The sequence below is a fragment of the Lissotriton helveticus genome, chromosome 6 (assembly GCF_964261635.1).
Source record: "Lissotriton helveticus chromosome 6, aLisHel1.1, whole genome shotgun sequence".
Lineage (NCBI taxonomy): Eukaryota > Metazoa > Chordata > Amphibia > Caudata > Salamandridae > Lissotriton > Lissotriton helveticus.
Genome location: NC_136067.1, coordinates 1083159651 through 1083179620, shown reverse-complemented (window position 1 = coordinate 1083179620; position 19970 = coordinate 1083159651). Strand labels below are relative to the sequence as shown.

The 19970-nt window shown below is 49.1% G+C and overlaps 2 protein-coding genes across 2 annotated transcripts in view; one reads left to right on the top strand and one right to left on the bottom strand.

The window, feature by feature from the left end:
• PDCD2 (programmed cell death 2) overlaps positions 1-19970 on the top strand; it is a 519296-nt gene that overhangs the window by 36901 nt on the left and 462425 nt on the right. The window lies entirely within an intron of this gene.
• Positions 1-19970, bottom strand: part of NUP133 (nucleoporin 133) — a 1231428-nt gene that overhangs the window by 1093996 nt on the left and 117462 nt on the right. The window lies entirely within an intron of this gene.

Genomic DNA, 19970 nt, shown 5'->3' with positions numbered 1-19970 from the left:
GTCTGTGCCGAGTCCATCGTATCCCTATTTTCCTGGAAGTATCTTTCCGTTATTTTGACGATTTCTTTCTTGGTGGCGGGGTCTCTCAAGTGCCATGCGCTAATAGGGCTACCCTACCTACATCAAATTGGCCAATTTCCAACTGGAGCCAGGTTGGAGATTCCCCTTCCCAGGTGTCGTGCCTCTCGAACCGCAGCAGCCTAGGCCGCCGGTACCAGTACATAGTCTATTCTAGACAGGCTGTGATGTGCGGCGAAGACGTGTGTATAGTGTATCCCATTCGGATTACGTATCCTCCAACCATCTACAAGTGCCGTTGTTTCTAGGAATTCGGGAAGCCACCTCTGCGCCGGTCTCAGTGCTCAGGCCGGGTGTCTGTCTACCTTCCCGTCCACCACTGCATTAAAGAGAGCACCACACAGTATTGAATAGAATAAAGTGGACCATAAAATCAAGCCCAATGCTCATGGAGTGGGTTATCCATAAAGAGCAGTGCCAAACAATGGCTTCTCCCACGGAACACTGGAAGGATCTACCTCTGGAATTAAAATCAGTCCTAGGACAGGTCAGGGGGAACCCGAAAACTCAAGGCCTTCACCCGCAAAACCACCTATTACAGCTAAACCCCATGGACTTAGAGCAAACCAAACGGAGCCTCTCTAAAGCATTGAAGGCGAGAAGAAAAGGAGTGACAAACCACCTCAGTGCGGAAATAAAAACCCTACGAAGTGAACACAGGAAAAAAATATGGGAAATCCGAACCAAAAAAATTGAGACAGAGTGGCTGAAAATATTTAATATGCTCAAAGAAAATGGCCACGTCCGATTCTGGAGACACATCAGACAATTAAGCCACACCGACCAAAGTAAAGAAAACGGCGTGGCAGCCACGGAGTGGGTCAAGTACGCAAAACAATTGTATACAACAGAGCAGGTAATGAGGGTCACGCAAGAACAACAAAATTCATTAGACTATGAAGATGAGGACAAGTGCTTGTTCATAAACACAAGAGAGATAATCAACTTGATCAAGAAAATGAGGATAGACAGCGCACCGGGCCCCAATGGAGTCCCAGCGGCTGTGTTCAAAGAGGCATACGGATTTTGGGCAGACCAGCTAACCCCACTCTTTAAGCATGCCTTTGAAACGGCCTCCATTCCAACATCGTGGAAAGGCTCAATACTCTGCCCCATATATAAAAAAGGAGACCGCACAAAACCTGAAAACTATCGGCTTGTGGCCTTGCTAGACATCGAAGCAAAGGCATATGCTAGAGTGCTGTTGAAGGAATTAGAAAGCTGGGCGGAGGAGCACAACATCCTTCCACTTTTTCAAACTGGATTCAGACCACAATGTTCCACAGTAGATAATATCATAGCACTGGGATACATGCCCAGACGTGCGACTCAGCCCGCTCAACCTCCTTTGTTTTGCTGTTTTGTGGACTACAGCGCAGCATTTGATCGAGTAGACCGTGGTATATTATGGAGTAAACTCACCAACTGGGACATCCCCGAAAAGCTGTTAAAGGCAATAAGGTCTCTACACAATGGGACCTGGGTACGGATTAAGACCAGTCAAACGTCGCTGACCAACAAGGTCCTAACAAATAACGGCCTTAAACAAGGGTGTGTACTTGCACCGCTTCTATTCAACATCTACACATCCGACCTGGGTCAAGCATTGGATGGGGCAAACTTAGTCATTACAAAGCTGGGGAATGTGCGGCTCCAAATCCTTCAGTACGCTGACGACCTTGTAATTTTGGATCATACCAGGATAGGCTTACAGAAAGCCCTAGACGCGCTATACAGGTACAATCAAAAGAATAATTTATTGGTAAACCAGGAGAAGACCAAGATTCTTATCTTCGGGAAGTACCATCGAAAGCATATAGCCCAATGGCGCCTGGGTGACCAGCAAATTAGATCTTGCAAAAATTATAACTATCTGGGCCTCAGGCTAACGGAGGGGGCAAAGTCAACAGCTCACTTGAAGCATCTAAGAAGTAAAGGAGCAGGAATCACCCGCAGTCTAGGAAGCCTCAATCGAAAATTACACAGTCCATCCACGGAATCTATCTTGAAAGTCTTAAAAGCAAAAATAGTGCCCTCCGTAAATTATGGCCATTTAATCTTCCCCGGAGCCCTTACCAGCTTTTATATGAGTTTTCAAATTGCCGCATATAAGAAAGTGCTGGGCATCCCACGACAGGCCAGGACAGCCAGAGTAAGGCTGGAGCTGGGGCTCTCCAGCCCCGACATCTCTTGCCTGGGAGACACAATAAAATATTACATTAGCACCTTGCGAGCCCCAGCAACAGCATTGAAAGCACAAATTAAAACAATCTTCGAAGAAAGCGGCTCCCCATGGCAAGCGCAACTGGCAGTAGCCAATCAATTGCTGGAAATAGAGGTGCAAAACCTGGCCAATACGAATATTTCAATTCCAGCATGGGAAAGAGCAGTGAACCGACAGGTAAAGCAAAAATCATTCGCAAGAGACCTCGTTAGTCTGCATCATCACCCAAATCTCTCCTCACTGGATGCTTCTTATAAAGTGGGAAAAGCACAGCCCTATCTTGAGCAAGCTCTATCCGTTCAAACTCGAAAAAAGATCACTTATATGAGGCTCCTGGCATTACCCATAGTGGAGTTCAATCAAAGCTGGGCCCGAGTGGATACATCAGTAGCATGCAGACTTTGTGATTATCATCAGGAATCCTGGTATCATTTGTTGTGTTGCTGCCCAAAGCTAGCCAGTGAGAGGCATCGTTTGGTCATTCCAATCTGCAGAGCTCAGGGCCTCAACCGATGCTGCGAAATTTCGGACCTGTGTTTTTCGTCTACAACAAGTCAAACAGTAGCACGGCTGGGGAAATTCATAGACCTAATTCGTATAGGACTGTCCGCCAATGCAGAGCCGCAAAAAAAGAAAACTGTAGGTTTGGAAGGAGGGGAGAGGTGTCATATCTCCCATTTAAAAAATAAATAAATAACGCACTTTGTTTTTAAACTGCATAGCTAGAATATGACATTTTACAGAAGGTTTTATGTTGAACTGACTGGATAAAAAATTAGGGAATATAACTTATGTCGTTTTTTAGATAACTATTTTTATATTGTCAGCATATTGTAATGATTTTAAATAATCGAACAATAAAAGCTTTTTCACTGCATTAAAGTCCCCCCCATCACAAGGAGGTCCAACGGCAAAGTTAGGAAGATAGTGCCCAGGTCTCGGTAAGTGTCGGAATGAAGGCCGGGCGGGACATAAATGGACACGAAAGTAACTGTCTTCCCTTCCCACTGCCCTAATACACCAATGTATCGACCTCGCTGGTCATACCATGTGGCCTGAATGTTTAGGGGAAGGAATATGCTACTTACCAGTATGCATCTGTTCTTGGCATGTAGGGCTGCTGACATTTATATCCATGCATAGATCGCCGCCTAGTGTTGGGTCCGGATGATTGCACATTGTTGTCCAGGAAGAGTCTTCGAAGTATCACGAGATAGGTGGCTCCTCCCTGGACTACAGTGCGCATGGGCATCCCCTCCATGCTCAAATTGTTTTTCGCCATTGTGGCAGGGATGGAGTGTGAGAGTGAGTGATGACCATGCATGAGAATAATTATGTGAATTCTGAATGCTACAGCTGCGACAGGCACTGGGGAGGAGGGCGGGCGATATAAATGTCAGCAGCCCTACATGCCAAGAACAGATGCATACTGGTAAGTAGCATATTCCGTTCGAGGCATGTGGGCTGCTGAATTTATATCTATGCATAGAATAAATAGTAGTACCCTCCCTAGCGGCGGTTGCCCGTGCCAGCTGCAGCAGTCTGAAAAAGAGTTTTGAGAACAGCCTGACCCACAGCAGCTTGCTGTTTGGAGTGGACATCCACGCAGTAGTGTTTGGTGAATGTGTGTATGTTGGTCCACGTGGCTGCTCTACATATGTCCTCTAGGGGGATGTTACCTAGGAAAGCCATGGATGCCCCCAACTTGCGTGTGGAATGCGCTCTTGGGGGGATTGTTAACGTGCGTTTAGCCTTTTGATAACAGATCTGGATGCATTTAACAATCCATCTGGCTATACCTGATTTAGAAATTGGGTTGCCCTTGTGCTGTGGAGAGAAGGCAACAAACAGTTGTTTAGTTTTTCTGAAATCTTTAGTCCTGTCTATGTAGTACAGGAGAGCCCTTTTAACATCTAGTGTGTGTAGTGCTCTGTCTGCCACTGAATCAGGATTTGGGAAGGACACAGGTAGTTCAATAGTTTGGTTAATGTGGAACTGTGACACTACCTTGGGCATAAATTTAGGGTTGGTGCGTAGCACAACCCTATTAGCATGTATCTGAATGAAAGGCTCTTGAATAGTGAGGGCTTGCAGCTCGCTAACTCGTCGTAGCGATGTAATAGCTACCAGAAAAGCCACTTTCCATATGAGAAATTGTATCTCACAAAAGTGAAGTGGCTCAAATGGTGGGCCCATGAGCCTGGTGAGGACGATGTTGAGGTTCCAGACAGGCGAAGGCGGGTGTCTTGGAGGAATGACCCTTTTCAGTCCCTCCATAAAAGCTTTAATGGGTGGCACTCTGAAAAGGGATATGTGCTGTCTATTTTGAAGATAAGCTGCCATTGCTGCTAAATGTATCCTGATGGAACTATACGCTAGATTACATTTGTATAGGTGCAGCAAGTAACTTATGAGATTTTGCGTGGAAGCATCCAGCAGATTTATGTTATTATTGGAGCAATAGATAACAAAGCGCTTCCATTTGGCCGCGTAGCAGGCCCTTGTGGTAGGACGCCTAGCCTCCTTTATGATGTCCATGCAGTCAGGGGGCAGGTTTAAGTAGCCAAACTCTATGACTTCAGGAGCCATATTGCCAGGCTCAACTGTTGCGGATCGGGGTGCTGAATATCTCCATGGCTCTGAGTGAGGAGACTGGGTGTGAGCCGTAGGCGCTCGTGGGGAACCACGGAAAGTTCTAGGAACGTGGTGTACCACGCTTGCCTTGCCCACGTTGGAGCAACCAGGATGAGCGTCATGGAGTGTTGCATCAGTTTGCGTGCCACTAGCGGTATGAGTGGAGCTGGAGGAAAGGCGTACGCAAATCTGTTCAACCAGTTCATCCATTTCGCATTGCCCTGAGACTGCGGGTGTGGGAACCTGGCGGCGAAGGTGCGGCATTTCGCGTGTGGCGAATAGGTCTATCTCTGGATGACCCCACCGACGGAAGTACGGATGGAGCACTGAGGGATGCATCTCCCACTCGTGCATCTGATGGCTGTGTCTGCTGAGCAAGTCCGCCATCTGGTTGTCCTTCCCTGGGAGGTGTTCCGCCATGAGGAACATGTTCCTTTGAATGGCCCACTTCCACATGCATTGTGCTAGGTGTGACAATTGTGGAGAGTGTGTCCCCCCTTGCTTTTGGATGCAATACATTGCAGTCATGTTGTCCTTCCGGATCAACACGACTTTGTTGCAGAGATGCAACTTGAATGCCTTCATTGCCATGAAGATTGCCATCAGTTCTATAAGGTTGATGTGCATCTTCTGCTGTTGCGGTGTCCATACTCCCTGCACCGTGTAGTGGAGGACATGCGCTCCCCAGCCTTGGAGAGATGCGTCCGTTGTCAGTACTATTTGTGGTACAGACTCTTGGAACGGTCGTCCCCTGCAAAGGTTTTGTGTGTTCCACCAATGCAGAGAGTTGTATGCACGACCGGTCACCAACACTAGGTCTTTTAGCTGTCCTTGAGCCTGGTTCCACTGGCGTGCTAAGCACTCCTGAAGCGGACGCATGTGTAGCCTCGCGTGAGGGACTATAAAGATGCAGGAGGCCATCATGCCTATCAGCTGCATGAACACCTGCGTCGGGAGGGAGTGTTGTGGCCTGAATCTCTGAATCAGCAGTTGCATGCTGTTGAATCTCGCTGAGTTCGGGTGCACCGTGGCAGCGAGCGTGTTTATTTGTGCGCCCAGGTACTGCTGTACATGTGCGGGTTGAAGATGGGACTTTTGGTAATTGAGCGAAAATCCCAGACTGTGTAGGAGGTGGATTGTGCGGGACATGTGGTTGGCACACTGCTGGGCCGACTTTGCTTGTACTAGCCAGTCGTCCAGATACGGATAGACATGGATATGTTGTCTCCGAAGGTGCGCGGCCACTGTCGCCAAACACTTTGTAAACACTCTGGGGGCTGTAGTGACCCCGAAAGGCAGGACCTTGAACTAGTAATGCTGGTTGTTGATGGTGAACCTGAGGTATTTCCTGTGACTGGGGTGAATGGGAATGTGGAAATAGGCATCCTTTAGATCTAGGGTTGCTAAGAAATCTCCTTGACTGAGCAACGGCAGAACTTGCTGTAACGTGAGCATGTGAAAGTGTTCTGATAGGATATATTGGTTTAGGGGCCTGAGGTCTAAAATGGGCCTGAGGGATCCGTCCTTTTTTGGGATTAAGAAATACAGAGAGTACACCCCTGTTCCCTGTTGTTTTACAGGCACGAGCTCTATGGCCCCTTTTTGCAGCATGGATATGACTTCTTGCTGCAATAAGTGCATGTGCTCTGCGGACATAGGACGGTGCCTTGGGGGTATGTTGGGTGGAGTGGAGGTTAGTTCTAGACAATAACCGTGTTGTATAAGTTGTCTCACCCACCTGTCCGTGGTTATACTTTCCCAGACTGGCAGGAACTGCTGGAGTCTCCCCCCGACCGGTGTTATATGGGCGGGGGGCAGTGACAAGACGTCACTGTTTGTTAGTGGCGGAGGATCTGGCATTATTATTTCCACGTCCCCTGCCTTTGGTACTGTTTCCACGATATCCACCCCTATTGTTCTTGTTATAGGTGGTTTGTGTGCCTCCCTTGCTGTACTGTGCTTGTTGTGACGCTTGTCCTCTTGAAGCTCCCCTGTTACCGGAGCGACGAAAGGAACCGCCCCTGAACTGCTGAGACTGCAGAGCACCCATGGATTTTGCAGTTTCAGTGTCCTTTTTAATCTTCTCCAGAGTGGTGTGTACTTCTGGACCAAACAGGAAGTCGGGGTTAACTGGCTGATTGAGCAGGGTAGTCTGGATTTCAGACTTAAATCCAGAGATGCGGAGCCAGGCATGCCTCCTTAGCATAACGCTAGTGTTTATGGCCCTAGCTGCTGTGTCGGCTGCATCTAACGCGCACTTAATGGACGCGTTGGAAATTAACTTTCCCTCCTGTATAAGCATTTCTGCTCCCTCCTTATAAGTATCTGGTAGGTGTTGCAGTAGCTGCTCTAAAGTGTCGTAGTGTGCCCTGTCATATCTTGCTAGCAGGGCTTGGGTATTGGAGATTCTCCAAATATTAGCAGCCTGAGCAGCCACACGTTTTCCAGAGGCCTCCAAGATCTTGGATTCCATGTCCGGAGGAAGAGCATCACCCGTTGTTTGCGAGTTGGCTCTCTTGCGAGCATTAGCCACCACCAAGGAGTCTAGTGGGAGTTGGCCCTTGATGTAGGTAGGGTCCACGGGCGCAATCCAATACTTCCGCTCAATTCTCGGGTTTACCACCCTTGCTTTAGTGGGCTCTTTAAAAATGTCACTTGCATGTTTGAGCACACCTTTGAGCATAGGTAGAGTTTTTACAGATCTTTCAGATGCGGAGAATGTATCAAAAAGGAAGTCTTCTTCCACGGGGTCAGCGTGCATATCCACGTCATGGTTATGTGCCGCTCTTTCAATGAGTGCGTTGAACGCAGCAGTGTCTTCAGTAGGCGAAGTCTTGACTGCATATGACTGAGTGTCAGGGGTGGTGTGTGGTTCATCAGGGTCAACAGTGTCAGTCCATGGCTGGAACTCATCTTGATCTGTGTCCATGGGGTAGCTAAACTGCTCTTCATTGTCCTCTTCCCCCACGTCCTCAGTGACGGTTGTGGGTGAGTAGGAATAGCCTTGCCCATATCTGTGTATGGGTTCAAAAAGAATTGGAGAGGTGGTGGAGTCTCTCTTTTTCTTTAGTGGTATCTTGTAAGGCTCCATAGGTGTTTCAGGTCTTATTTTCCGTTTGTAAATGGTGAGCCTGCCTGATTCGGAGTCGATGTATAACTTCGACTGCTCGTCGTAGCTAGGTGGCTGGAACAGCACGTCTTCGGTCCGAGGCTGGGCGGGTGCAGCTACTGATGTTGCCTTGGACGAGTCTGTAGCCTTTTGGGGAATCCCAGCCTTAGGTCTAGCCGTTGGGGGCAGGCCGTATTTGATAGGCGCCAAAGGCATCGGTGACGGACCGACCTGCTTCGAAGGCTTCGACTTCGATCCGACTGACTCCGCCTGCTCCGCGTGCTTGTGCGTTTTCAGCGCCTCGACGCATTGCTGCGGAGCAGGGACGCTTGTGATGGTGGAGGAGGATTGTTCCTTCGAGCCGATGGTGTTTTTCGGCTCGAAGGCCTTGACCAGTTGCGGCTTCTGGATCGACGGCCTTTTGGGCCTTGAGTCCTTTGGAAGTGGCGCCATCTTTGGAGCTGGGCTTCTACGTTTACGTTGCCGTCGACGTGAGCGTGACGTCTTTAACAGCAGACACAGGCTTTGTCGCTCCGATCTTCGGCTCGACGCCCCCTGTCGACTCCGAGGGGTCGAGCACTTGTTTTGACTTGGACGGCTCCGAAGTCTTCGAGCCGACGGTTGTAGTCAACACTTTCGGTTTCGATTTTGGGGCTTTTGCTTTCGGTTTCAATTTTTCCACTGAGAGTGGTCGATCTACCGATGGCTCTTTGGAAATGTTCTTAGTCGGGCCTGGAAGCGGGACTAGAGAACCTTGTCGAAGATCTTGGCTAAGGCCTTCCAGCGATGCCTCGACCTGAGCCGTGGAAGTGTCTGTATGGGGCCCCGCTACTGCGGTTGGGCCTAGCTCCTCGCTTGAGTCGTCGTCGACGGCTCCGAGAGGTTGTGCGTCGTCTCCTACCTCGATGATGTCTTCATCATGGACGTAGAGTTGTTCTTCGTCCTCGTTGTAGGTGGAGCCTGGCTCCGACGCGGGGTCCGAGTGGTCCGGTTCGTCGTCTTGTACATTTTCGTCGTCGTCACCACCAAAGAGGTTTTCTGGGTCTGGTGCCGATTCACGCGCCGACTGTCGTGTCGCGCGTCGAAGACGGAGAGTTTTCTTCGACCTGAACTTCGAACATCCGGTGAGAGACATTTGTTGCACACCGGGTGCACGTCGATGTGGGGATATTTAGAGTTGCAGACGGGGCAGCGCTTGAACGGGCTCCGTTCCATCATCGATCGTCGACGGGCCTTTGGCGTCGAAGACTAAAAGTCTTACGAAGTCGAGTTCAAAGAACAGGAAAGCTGAAAGGCACCGAACGAAAGACAATACCGACACCCCTAAGGCCTTTTGGCCCTGAAAAAGAGTAACTATTATAATTTCCGAACGTGAGTCAAGAAGTACATCCGAACCCAATGGTGGAAAAAAACAATCTGAGCATGGAGGGGATGCCCATGCGCACTGTAGTCCAGGGAGGAGCCACCTATCTTGTGATACTTCGAAGACTCTTCCAGGACAACAATGTGCAATCATCCGGACCCAACACTAGGCGGCGATCTATGCATAGATATAAATTCAGCAGCCCACATGCCTCGAACAAGAGTTTTTCACCAAGACACCAACCCCCTGGACCACGTGGTAAACCCAGCGTGTGCTACCAACTTATAACCCCCCTTTGTGGAAGGCCATGCAACAATTGCCAATTAGAGGAGTCTCCTGTAGTAGCACTACATTCGGGGAGTGCCGTCTAATCAACCGGTTGACCATTCCCCTCTTTATTTTGTCCCCAAGGCCGTTCACATTCTAACTAAGCACATTTATCCTCGATCCCTGTCTAACATTGGACATTTAACCGGTATTGAAGCGATACATCATAGCGTTGTCTCCTGATGCGAAAAAGAAGAAAAAGAAAAAACATTTTATTTTTCAAACGATTCTGCGGACAATAAGATCCCAACACCAAAAAACCCCATCTGCCCCAAACCCGCCCTACCTCCCTGCACCCCTGTATATGGCTGACCCCCATCCCCAACTAGCAGTGTGCCTGTCACCCAATACCTAACCTGCAAACTAACTAAAGGTAGTAACGAGGAGGAAGACCAATACCCCCCCTCCAGCCTCCCAAAGCACATCCCTGGGATCCGGGGCAATCCACAGCAATCTTACAGTCAACAGAGTTTAGTTAGGGAACTGGCTGCGGAACCGCCCCACTACCTGACACTCCAAAACAGCATGAATGTTCCTACGGCCTTCATCATTCCTCCTCCTGCAGTTCATCTCCTCCACCATGGTCTCGCCCCTCCGGCTCGTTTGAGTGTCTGCTGTCTATCCAGTCCGATGCCACCTCAGGGTTGTCAAAAAAAATCAGGCCTTCCCTTCGATTTCCACACGTAGGCGAGCCGGGAACATCATGGCATACGTTAGTCCCTTGTCCCGGCGTTTCTTCTTCACCGGAAGAAAACTTTGCCATTGTTTCCGCACCATCTAGGGGAAGTCTCGGGAAGGAGAGCGTTGCATTTTCGTACCGCAGGGGGGCCCCCGTACAAGCCGCCTACAGAATCGCATCTCTATCCCGAAAATTCAGAACTCTCGCAATCATCGGGCGAGGGGGAGCCCCAGGCCTGGGCCTCTCACCTGGCACTTTATGGGCGTGCTCGATTGTAAAAAGGTTTCTCAGTCCCTTGGGCTTGAGATGATTAAGGACAATGTCTTCCACAAACAGGTCCGGTGCTGGGTCCTCTGACCACTCTGGCACCCCAAGGATACGTATGGTGTTACGCCTAGCCCTTCCCTCGTATTCCTCTAGCTTCCGGTCTGTCAGATCACGAGAAGTCTTGGGATCACACTCCTCCTGCTGCAGCAACGTCATATTGTCGATTAAGCTAGCAGTCTTAATATCAAGCGATTTAACTTTTTCACTCGCCTTCATAAGATCCGTCCGTATCAAGTTGACCTCAATCATGACAGTGTCTAATTTATTGTCCAAAGATTCAATTTTTTGTCCCAGAGATGATTGACCCCATTTATGGCCGCCATGACATCTGTGAGCGTTGGTTCAACGGGAGAGCCCAGAGAGTCTCCCCCCGTCGACTGGGCCCTTTTCGAGTCTGTAGGAGAGCTTTTAGGCATCGTGTAGCGGTCTAGCTTGTTAGACTGGATATGTTTCGACCCCTTGGAGGATCTGGGCAAGGCCTTGTCAGTCCGGCTTGGTTGCCATCAGGGCGTCGGCAACTCGTCGATCCGATCCACGGATCTCGATAATTCTCCTGGGGTCCGGGATCCTAGGGCATACCGCATGTCTTCCGGCTGCCCTGTGCCTATCGACAGCTCCGCCGCGATCCAGATATCCGTGGCCAGCAAACTTCTACACACCTCAGTCAACGAGCAGGGACACAGGCAGTCACTCCAATGGCTCTAGCGCCAAAGCAGGTCCCTCAACAAGGCGACGGCCAGTCCACCACAACGAAGACCTGTAACCCCAGTCTCAGGAGCACCTCAGTGTTGCTTATCCACAGTCTGCAATGCGGGGGTTGAAATAGTAAATAACAGAAGGCCACTCACTCTGGAAGCTTCACAGCTGTTACCCCTCTGTCAAATGGCGCACCCAGCCTTTCACATCTGGGGCGCAATGCGTGGAGGCCCAAGAGCTGTACCACCAGCACCGTGATGCCAATTCTATATGCGTGCTCCTCGGCAGCTGCCACCACCCAGAGAGTCTTGCCACGGCACCGCACCACTGCTCCAGAGACCAAGCACATTTGACCGGATTTCTCACCGGGCCCAGTCGCCCAAGCTCACCACAGGCCTCTTCCCAGCAGACAGGCGCCTCGGCCGCTGTCATCCGCTCGTTACTTCAAGTTCAAGTTCTGCACTTATATAGCGCACTACTCACCCAGAGGGTCTCAAGGCGCTTGGGGGAAGGAGGGTGCTCACTCATCGAATATCCAGGTTTTTAATTGTTTTCTGAATGAGAGGTGGTTCTGGGTAAGGCGGAGGTAGGCAGGGAGAGAGTTCCAGGTTTTGGCCGCTAAGTAGGAAAAGGATCTTCCACCCATGGTGGATCTATGGATACGTGGGATTATGGCGAGGGCTTGATTGGTCGATCGAAGTTGGCGGGTGGGGGTGTAAAAGGACAGGAGCGTGTTGAGGCATTCGGGTCCAAGGTCGTAGAGTGCCTTGTGTGCGTGGGTGAGGAGACGGAACGTTATTCTCTTGTTGACGGGGAGCCAGTGGAGTTCCACCATGAGTCATCCCAAGCGGAGGATGAAGATCCTAGGATGAGGACTTCAGTTTTGTCCGAGTTCAGTTTAAGGCGGCTGTTCTTCATCCATTCGGCTACTTCCTTCATTCCTTCGTGTAGGTTGGTTTTGGCGGTGTTTGGGTCTTTGGTGAGGGAGAGGATCAGTTGGGTATCGTCTGAGTAGGAGATGATGTTGAGGTTGTGTTGTCGCTCATGTAAACGTTGAAGAGGGTGGGGCTGAGTGAGGAACCTTGAGGTACGCCGCAGATGACTTCAGTGGCTTCTGATCTGAAGGGGGGTAGGCGGACTCTTTGAGTTCTTCCGGCGAGGAACGAGGTGATCCAGTCCAGTGCTTTTCCTTGAATTCCAACATTGCTGAGGCGTTGTATAAGGGTGCTGTGACAGACTGTGTCGAAGGCTGCGGAGAGGTCAAGTAGGATGAGGGCAGCTGTTTCTCCGTTGTCCAGTAGTGTTCGAATGACATCGGTTGCTGCGATGAGTGCGGTTTCGGTGCTGTGTTTGGCTCGGAATCCAGATTGTGATGGGTCGAGGGATTTGTTGGATTCGAGGAAGGCGGCAAGTTGATTGTTGACGGCTTTCTCCATGACTTTGGCGGGGAAAGGAAGGAGTGAGATGGGGCGGTAGTTCTTAAGGTCAGTGGGGTCTGCTGTGGGTTTTTTCAGGAGGGCGCTGAGTTTGGCATGTTTCCAGCTTTCCGGGAAGGTAGCGGAGTTGAGGGAGCAGTTGACGTCTCGGAGATGGGGTGCGATAATGGAGTCGGCTTTGTTGAAAATGTGGTGGGGACATGGGTCGGTAGGTGATCCAGAATGGATGGAGTTCATCAAGCGGATGGTGTCTTCAGTGGTGACTGGGGTCCAGGCGCAAAGGATGTTGGGGGGGGGGGGGAGTTTATCTTCGGGTGTGAGCGGGGTGGGCTGATCTCCGGGCTTGTTTTCGAAGCTGTTGTGTATGTCTGCGATTTTGTTGTGAAAGAAAGAGGCTAGGGAGTCGCAGAGGTCTTGGGAGGGAGTGATGTCGTTGGTGCCGGCGGTGGGGTTGGTGAATTCTTTGACGATGTTGAATAATTCTTTGCTGTTGTGGGAGTTGTTGTCAAGTCGGACCTTGAAAGCTGCTTTTTTGGTGGAGCGGATCAGTTGGTGGTGTTTGCGGATGGCGTTCTTGAACGTGGTTAGGTTTTCAGTGGTTGGGGTTTTTCTCCAGGATTTCTCGAGTGTGCGGCAGGACTTCTTGGATTGCTTGAGTTCATCGTTGAACCAAGGGGCTTTCTTGCTTCCTTGTTTGATTTGGTGTTTTTTCAAGGGTGCTAGTTCGTCAGCGCTGGGAGGGATCCATTGTGTGAGGTAGGTGGCTGAGATGTTTGGGTCCGATGATTTTGAGGGGGTGTTATGGAGAAGCGATGTGAAGAGCTGGTCCGTGGTAATTTTGTTCCATTTTCTGCAGGGAATTGGCTTTAGGTTGTTGTGGGTTGTGGTTGAATCCAACACGGAGCCCTCAGGACCCTCCACGCTCCATAGCCACTAAATCTCAGCCTACAACAGTACGGGCCCCCCAGTGCAGGCAGGGCAGTTCAGCCCGATCTCTCCAGCCTCGGGGGCCGCCACAGGCGATCCGCGGCACGCCGAGGCCGCTACAAGTATTTTGTCTCCACCGTAGGTCGCGACTCCTCTCCTCTGCCTGTCCCGGTCTGATATTTTCCCAACGCAGCACGCCCGCACCACACGGGGCACGGAACTGCGCGTCTTCCCTCATCGCCTAGCAAAGTACGGACAGATTGGGCTCACCGAACGAGGCAGGAGGCACCACCGGAACGATTCAGCCCCACTCCGAAATTCCGCCTAGCATTTCGCAGCCGCCGGCCGTCTGCAGATCAGTTCCGGGGCTGGACCGGCAATTTCCGATTTTCGCCCCCGGTGTTGACGACTTTGGTGCCAGACACAGCACCCACTCCAGCCCCCGACACAGGAGGCGAGTAGGCCGCCAATTGCCGGACGGCGTATCTTCGGGCCCCAACGTCGCAGGTGGACCGGGATCACAGCGGGGAGCGTCGCTTCCGTTCAGCAGTCAGGTGGTGGGGCCAGGCATCAGGATTATTGCCAGGATAATTAAGCTGGAGGAAGGGGTCGACGGGGTCGACGGGGCCGAACTCTCACGCGGCCATCTTGGACCCTCGGATTTAATGGGGGGGGTGGGGGCGGGACACTATTATTGCAATTTATAATGGGCTGTACATGTTATGTTATAGGGTATTTGTAAAGCGCACAGCTACTCAGGAGGAGTGTCCCGACGCTAATGAACCTCAGAGCTGGACTGTTGCTGTCCCTGAAGGAGAAAAAATCTGAAGGTTGTTGCTGAAACAGCCAGGTTTTCAGCAGCTTCCCAAAGGTAGGTCCGACACCTGTCAAAGTATTACCGGCAGGAGATTCCAGGCTCTGCCTCCGGTACCTGAGTGGGAAAACTTAGGGACAACCGCCTGATGCCGTGAAGATGACCTCCGGGTTCTGCAGGAAACTTTATTGTGTGACTCTCCTTCTAAGATAGTGTGCGCCCGTACTTTGTAAAGCCTTAAAAGCCAGAACCAAGGCTTTAAAGCAGATTCTTTTTCAGACGGGAAGCCAATGCAAAGCCTTCATGTGAGGTGAGATCCAAGCCCTCAATCCAAGCATGAGGACCACCCTGGCAGCCGCATTCTGGACCACCTGTAGTCTGTTCAGTAAGTACTCCGGGAGGCCTAGGTATTGGACATTTACATAGTCCAACCTTGAGACAATGAGGCCTTTGACCACGGTCTTCCTGTGGGTGAGAGGCAGGAGGGGGAGAAATTTCCTGAGCATCCGCAGGAGATCAAAACAAGATCCTGCGACTGACTGGATTTGGGCTTTCATGGACAGGGTATCATCCAACTTAACATCCAGGTTCTTGACTGTGTTAACCGCGGCGAGGGCAGGTGACATGTCTGATGGCTACCATAATTTCCACTCGTCCCGAGATGGAGAGCCGGAGACAATTATCTCCGATTTCTCTGGGTTATATTTAAGTTGATTCTCTCTGAGCCATGTGAAATCCCAAGTCAGGCATTTATTGATATTCTCCCCTACAAAGTCCTCGCCCTTGTCACATGTAAACAGAAGCTGCGTGTCGCACCGCAAGCTCCCACCAGGAGAGCAGGGGGGGGACATGTAGAGGTTGAAAAGGGTTGGGCTCAAAATAGAACCCTGAGGGACATCCACCTTCATAGGGGGAATGGGAAAGACAGAAGGAGGGGACCAGACCTCTTGGCATCTATCCTCCAAGAAGGAGAACCACTTAAGCACCGTGCCACCCAGACCACATTCCTGTAATCTATGCAGGAGTCGGTCATGTGGCATGGTATCAAAGTCTATTTCTTCAAATGGGAAAATATTTTACATGTGAAAGACAAAATGAGATTAGGATTATGGAAAACAATCATACACAAATATATCCACTATGTTAATGGATTTCCCTGGTGCATTGCTTGGACATTCATAAAGGCACTTTAATAAGGGGAAATGGTTGGAATAAGAGGATAGTTGTTAGGGCAATTCAAATCCTAACACATAAGGCTCTTGAGTACTAATAGAGACCACTCATATTCTAGATTTAAATATAGACACAGTCTTAACCTACAGGCTCACTTTAAGATATGTGAGAGGTCGCCTCACTCATAACTTATAATGGCATGCTTATCATGGCATAGCCACTTATTATGGCATGCCATAAAACGTTACGAGTGAGGCGACCTCTCAATTATCTTAAATTGAGCCTGTAGGTTAAGACTGTATCTATATTTAAATATAGGACAGGAGTTGTCTATTCTAGTATTCAAGCGGAGTATAGGTGACATCTCAATGGAGTAGGACAATACCACTCCAGTGGAGTTTTGTATGGGCAAATTCAAAGGTCCAGATCAAAAGTTAAAATTACCTAGTGGTATACCAAAAGGAAATTTCTTTATTAGTGGGTACCTATGGTATGAGTTAGAATCAATACAATGATATAAAGGTAGAAACTAATGATTCACCTTATCACTTTAAGACACCAACATGGTTCGATGCCAAAACTAGTCTAAGGTCTTAGTCAGGACCAAATCAATCAGTATTTGTATAGTGCTGCTTATCACTCAGGAGATATCCAGGCCCTGAACTCCCTAAACAACTTCCTATTCGTACAATATATGCATTCCATGCAGAAAAAAAGGGCAAAGCTCTCGTACTTCTACTTTGTCATTTAGAATATAACCATGTAGGGACAGACGTAACCCAATTATATTGCTTTACAAAATACAAAATGATTTAGTTTAAACAAATATATACAAAACAGACATATCTTTAGTTGATCAACATGCTCTCAACCCACGGAATAGATCAGTGCATGGCGCCCCATACAATCATGTATTTATTCTTCGAACTCTAACCATGAATGTGCTTACCTAATCCAGTGGTGGCTGGTGGAATTTGAAAGTGGTGAGGCGTAAGGGCAATGAATGAATTTTTGGGCACGAGCGAAGTGAACAAGCTTAACACTTATCAGAGGGTTCTTCCGTGTATAATTTTCTTTTTAAATGGTGTATTTTGATGCACTTCTGGTGCCCTATTTCTCTCGACATCTCGTGAATGGCCTTCCCCGCATCTCCTTCACTTCACTTCACTTCCCCCAAACACACTATGGACACACTCCTCTGTAAGCACAAGCTCTTACTTTATCAAAATGTTGACAACTGTGTACCTCCTTCACATGTATTTGCATAGAATTACAATTGCAACTTGAATACATGACCACTGCTCTGTGCACTCTGCAGAGAGACCCAGAATTGGATGACAAGTATTTTGAACACCTCTCTGACCAACTGACAGGCACATGAGAAACACACTGATGTTAGCCTCAACAGCTAAAGCGAGATAAAGGGGAAGAACAGAAACTGTAACAGAGAAGTAAATTCGGCACGTAGACGGGTGGGAAAGGCAAGAATACCTGCCTTGGGAGTGATAAAAGGAAAACTGGAGAGAAAAAGAGTACAATGATTTGCAGTTAGAGAGGTGAGCGGAGGAGCAGCTGCAGTGAAGAGATGAAAGAAAGCGTGGGCTCTTCAAAGGCAGAAGAAATGGAGGCACATGGAATCTGGAAGTAGGCAAGTAAGAGTGGGGCAACTACAGGGTGAGAGATAGGATGAAGAATGGAACTACAAGAAGAGAAGGAAATGGATTGGAGGGGGAGAGGCAAGGAATCAAAATGCAGGTAAAGATGTGAGGAGGGAAGGAAAGTTGCTGCAGGAGAGATGAGTGGAAAAATGTAAACTGGAAGGGAAGTGGTGGAGGAGAGGTATCTTCAGGTATAGAGTGGGACATCTGCAAGGAAAGAGACATGGGCAGAATAGAAACTGCGGGTCCCAGGGATTTCTTATGTGAGGCCAGTATGCAGCTGCCGATTCTACAACAAGGAAAAGACCACTTACCCCAACAACTTTGTCTGGTAGGTGTCCAAAACAGAGGTCCTGCACACTAGCAGGCTGCTTCTTTTCCTCAGGTTGGCAGTTCCCTGGCTGAATTGTTGTAAACCGAATGCACGAGGCGCAGAAGCATACACAGTGTATCTGTTTAGAGCAAGCAGCAGGTGATCCAGCCTCGCAGAGCTATAAGTTGAGTCACATGACTGGGACGTCAGGTGGTTTCACAACTGCAAGCCCACCTGCAAAGGCGGTAACCCTTTCATTTCACTACTCATCAACTTTTGATGACTTGGGAAAGGGAGGGGTGGTGATAGGCAGCTTGATATAATTGACAAGATGCCCCGGGAAGTACAGGGCTGATACTGTACATGCCTGGGGCTGCTTCAAAAATATGACGTTGCATCCTGTCTTTACCCGGTGGTCCCCGAGGACCACAAGTATTGAAGGCCTGGGCTGGCACCATGGCAGCCAGAGGACTACTGAAAATGTAAAACCATAGCTGGCACATGCGCACTGGCATATGTGCCAAAGAAAAATTGCCTGACGTCCGTTTCCGAAGCGTCATTTTAGGAAGACAAAGGCACTCCAATGTAATGAAAATATGGATGGTAATTGCTTTTTGCAATTATCATCCTTAAAGCCAGTAAAGTTGCAGGGCCACAGCCCCCTCCGCCCAGCACCAGGAACCACCACTGACCTAATCACTAGCCTATGACTGAATTATCAAGAAAGTCAATAACTGAGGTGAACGCTTCACTGCAATAGGGCGAGGCTATAAAACATTTCCCATATTTTGTAGGCAAAACTAAAATACTTTGAAACTCAGCAACAGTCTTAAACCCTGTGAATTGTACTAACCTGGTTATGATTCTTAATAGAATTCACATTTTATACAAGTAAAAGTAAATAGTTGAGATTTTCATTATTCAGGTCAGCTGAGGTAATCACAAAGTAAAAAGAGATGAAGCAAGTCATCTCGGATCAGACAAAGCACGGCTCATTACTGTGGAGGACTTGTATATATGCAAGCATCAAGTTATAAGAAGTTTAAGCAACAGCTGGGATGAGCTGCACGATGTGAAGAGCCCTCTTTCTACATTGTTGCGAATAACCAGCATAATATATTTTTTTTAAATTGTATAGCTCTTTTTAAGCATTTGATCTCACAAACCAACCAGGTTATACCAACTGTCAGGTTCCATCGAGGAAGACATTGACGAGGCTCACGGACAAGACTGGAACTTCAAATCCCAATATTCCAAGCGTGGCGCCCGAAAATGATGTCATCGCGCTTCCAGAAGGGCTTTACTTAGTCCTGGCCGTGGGAGCAGCAGGTTGCCGGTTACTCTCTTCGATGAGACGTCGTTGCCCTTAGGTCCGGTAAAGGGTGCAATTTTTTTTGTTTTTTTAAACACACTTTATTGGTGACCGCAGTATAGCATGTACAGTATGGAAATAGGCATTTACAGGCAGTCGTTTTTGTATTTCCGATTGTTCAGCAACCATCATACACGAGTCATGTAACAGTTACCCATTTGGTATCATACATAATAGAGCAGACCAAACAAGGTCTAATTCAGTGCTGGAAACGTAACTAATCCACTGTTGGTCATGTTGCATCACCAGCAAGTCTCCAAACTTAGAGCGTATTCGTATAAACTATAGGTAACATGAACAAACCCCAACTCCCACCCGCCCAGCCCGCCCCCCACCCTCTCCTGGTCAGTCCCTTCCTGGCAGCCACTATGGTTGCCGGGAGTCTTCCTACGGCTCCCTTTTTTGAAGGAAGCGATGAATCGGGTCGATTCCTGACGGTTGAATGGAACAGGGCCTTTTACCCTCAGGAATTTAAGCGGTCTTATAGCCTACGGGTACACAGTATCTTGTGCAGGGGACAATTCTAGTGCCTCCAGGTCGATTGGCATGGCCTCCCACTCCAGCGAGATGGGCTGCTTCCTCAACCCTCTCTCCTCCTCCCTTCGGAGAGCAGCAACTTCGGCTTTCCCCATTGGAGCAGTAAGGGTGCAACTGTGCACCGCTTTTCGTATATTCTGGTTTGAGTCGCTCAGCGGAGGTGGCATTATCTGACTCGCTTGTAAACTGCTACCCAGTTGGTCGAACCACTTCCCAGTTCTTGGGGGGGAAGCGACATTCCATTTTATGTGCTCAAAACTAACAATCATTTTGTGTGCCTATTAAGCATGTGCTTTACACTAA